Source organism: Nuphar pumila, chromosome 5 (genome assembly GCF_984573655.1).
Source record: "Nuphar pumila chromosome 5, dmNupPumi1.hap1.1, whole genome shotgun sequence".
Classification (NCBI taxonomy): Eukaryota; Viridiplantae; Streptophyta; class Magnoliopsida; order Nymphaeales; family Nymphaeaceae; genus Nuphar; species Nuphar pumila.
This window is the reverse complement of record NC_143253.1, coordinates 123,328,388-123,331,920: the sequence shown is the minus strand read 5'-3', so window position 1 is coordinate 123,331,920 and position 3,533 is coordinate 123,328,388. Positions and strand designations below refer to the sequence as shown.

Sequence of the window (3,533 nt, the reverse complement as noted above, 5' to 3'; positions counted from 1 at the left end):
CCGAATCAGGCTCCATAACAGTCAATGTGTAGGTCAGTCGGTGCTTGATGGAGCAATGTATGATCTTCTAATGGATGTGCACAGAAGCAGAAATAGAAGAGAGAGAGAGAGTGAGAGGGTTGATGTTCATGGCCTCTTCCAGAAGAGATTTCTTTCTCGGATAATCCTGCAGTGCAGAGACCGAGTCTTAAATAATCATCTTCGGGGCACTTAAGTCTTTACAACCACTCCTTTTCAAGAATCGTCATTTTTTTTACACCAATGGAGGAGAGGGTACTTAAGTCTTTGCAATCGCATCAAACTCCAACGCTAATTAATGCTGACAAACATGGGGATACGAGATGCACATGCTTACATACTTGGTGCTCTTTGGGACCCCGAACATGAGATGTAGCTAACTGCCCTGGTCATTTAATTGTTGTTTTAGACTTTTATCACCATGGTTTGACATGCAGATCTTCGTTTCTCCAAGAAAAGAGAAAAGAAGAAAATGGCTATCCATACATCGTTTCAGAATGTGAAAAAAAATCTGTCTTTCTCTTTCATGGAGCCCGCCAACAAAATGCACAGGCAACCAAATTAAAAAACCACGTGAGAACCAAGAAGATGGCCCACTTTCATTGCGGCAAAGTTCTAAACAGGCTGATAATGAACTCGCCAATCACCTTCCTCAATGCCTTCTGCACCTAACCTTAACAGAGCTTCCATAGAAGCAAAAAGTTTTGAGTCCAAAAGAAAACACTGGTGTAAAATTGATCTCGTTTCTATGATGGCAAACTCCAACCCGATTCTTGAGCTACCAAGGTGCTTTCTTCTCCTCATTCTTCTTCTTCTTGCTCATTTCTGCAAACCTGCAATTGCAATTCACAGCAGCTTCGTCTTCAATGGCTTTCATCAAACCGACTTGAGCCTATCAGACTCTTCAGTGACAACCAAAACAGGGGCTCTGCGTCTAACTAACAACTCCCATACCTCAAACATGGGCAACACCGGCCATGCATTCTACCCGGTTGCTCTGCAATTCAAGAATTCTTCTGCTGCTAACACAACTCAATCTTTCAGTACCTGTTTCGTCTTTGTGATCGTTTCCGAATCCCAGGAATCCGGCGGTCACGGCCTTGCCTTTGTCGTCGCTCCATCCACCAACCTCTCCAACACTGCCGGAGGCCACTACCTCGGCCTTGTCAATGTCTCGAGCAATGAAAAATCATTCAACCATATATTTGCAGTCGAATTCGACACGGTTCAGGCCCCAACTCTACAAGATAGAGATGGAAACCATGTCGGTGTTGACATCAACAATGTGATCTCCAGTACATCAGAAACTGCTGCTTACTACACAGACGATGGCAAGAATGAAACAGTTGTGTTAGACAGCAGGACACCGATCCAGGCATGGATAGACTATGATGGGAACAACAAGCTGCTCAACGTAACCATAGCTCCATTGACACATCCACTCAAGCCCAACCGCTCACTGATATCATATGGTGTAAATCTATTCCCTGTTTTTTATGAATACATGTATGTTGGATTCTCCTCCAGTACACAGAAGCTTGAAAGTGAACACTATATATTGGCTTGGAGCTTCATGATTAATGGACAAGCTCCAGAATTGGACCTCTCACACCTTCCCTCTCTCCCCAGGATTTATAAATCTATGTGGAAGTCTCGAAGGCTCTTGTCATTCACTTCTGTAGTGTCAGTATCACTCTTGCTTCTTGTGATCGCAGTTACCATCTCTTGTGTGGTGTATAGGAGGAGGAAGCTGACATCCGAGACGGTTGAAGAATGGGAGCTGGACTACCCGCACCGGTTGCCGTACAAGGATCTCTACAGAGCAACCAAAGGTTTCAAGGAGAAGGAACTATTGGGCAAAGGGGGTTTTGGTGCTGTTTACAAAGGTGTGTTGCCCAGGAATGGCATGGAGGTTGCAGTCAAGAAAGTGTCACATGGTGCAAAACAGGGGATGAGGGAGTTTATAGCAGAAGTATCGAGCTTAGGAAGGTTGAGGCACAGGAACTTGGTTCAATTGCAAGGGTGGTGTAGGCGAGGAGAGGACCTACTTCTGGTTTATGATTTCATGCCAAATGGGAGCTTAGATAGTTTTCTTTTTGAGGAGAAGAAGAGATGTCTCAGCTGGGAAGAAAGGTTCAAGATTCTTAAGGGAATTGCTTCTGGTCTGCTGTATTTGCATGAAGAATGGGGGCAGGTTGTTATTCACAGAGATGTCAAAGCAAGCAATGTCTTGTTGGACGCTGATCTGAATGGGAGGCTGAGTGATTTTGGGCTTGCAAGGCTCTACGAGCATGGGACCAACCCTAGGACAACCCATATTGTTGGCACCCTGGGTTACATGGCACCTGAGCTTTCGCGCACCTACAAGGCCACGACGAGCTCCGATGTGTATTCATATGGTGCATTGCTTCTTGAGGTGGCCTGTGGGAGGAGACCTATTGAACCTGAGAGGTCTGGTGAAGAGGTTCTTCTGGTAGAATTTGTGCTTTCGTTGTGGAAGAATGGACAAATACTGAATGCTGTAGACAAAAGGCTTGGGATGAACTATGTGAAGGAGGAAGCAGAGCTAGCGCTGATGGTTGGTGTGCTCTGCTCACAGGCTGTGCCCGAGTCTAGGCCGAGCATGCGTCAGTTGATTCAGTTGCTTGATGGCGATGCATTACTACAAGATTTGGAACCCCAGAATCATATTATCCTGAATGATCCAGGCATTGACGAACTAGTTCTGCAGTATTCTTCCTCTGAGAAGATATCATTAACCTCAAGTGCATAACTTGAGGATCATGCCGAGTGCAGACTTGCAAAAGCATCAAAATTGATCACCACGTATATTGTTCAAAATTCTCAGCTAATAGATCGAAACATGATTTGTCAAAAGTAAACCAACAGAATGTAATCTACTTTGTTGATGTTCTATATGTTTGGTGCACTGCAGGTCAGGGATCCTGATTGTTTAGCTGAAGTGTATCCGAGCCAATGTTGAGCTTATCCTTTATGGTTTTATTTGGCATGTTCTTGACCAACCTAAAATTATGTATGACACTAGAGCATAGATTAGATATGGCTTATCCTAGAACAAACTGTGTTTTTGCAGCAAAGGTCTACACCTTGGTGACTTTTTTCAGAACCTTGTAAGAGATCATGAATATCAATATATAGATTTGAAGGTTTCATGTGAGTGTTCTTAGGCTTATGTCTTGTTTGAATCAATTTTCTGTTAGCTCTTTCTTGCTTTGTCTGAAAATGATTTTCCATCCAGAGTTATCCGGGTCATATTGGAGTGTAATTAGGTTTCTTAGAAGCCAGGCTATGTAACTGTCTTTGGTGCTTTATTTGTTGTTGTTTGTGCTATTTGATTAGCCTAATTTTCATTAGTGGCTTTCAGTGAGAATTGGATAATTTTTATTATCATCTCTTTGTTACGGTAGAGATGAACCCACTTTTTGAAATTTTTTGCTCGACCATGCGTCCAAGTCTTGTTCGATGAAAACTTGTTTGACGATACAGGTTTTCGC

The 3,533-nt window shown here is 43.4% G+C and overlaps 1 pseudogene; it reads left to right on the top strand.

The window, feature by feature from the left end:
• Nucleotides 1-769: 769 nt before the first annotated feature.
• Nucleotides 770-3,096, top strand: LOC149838494 (L-type lectin-domain containing receptor kinase SIT2 pseudogene; annotated as a pseudogene).
• The last annotated feature ends 437 nt before the right edge of the window (nucleotides 3,097-3,533 follow it).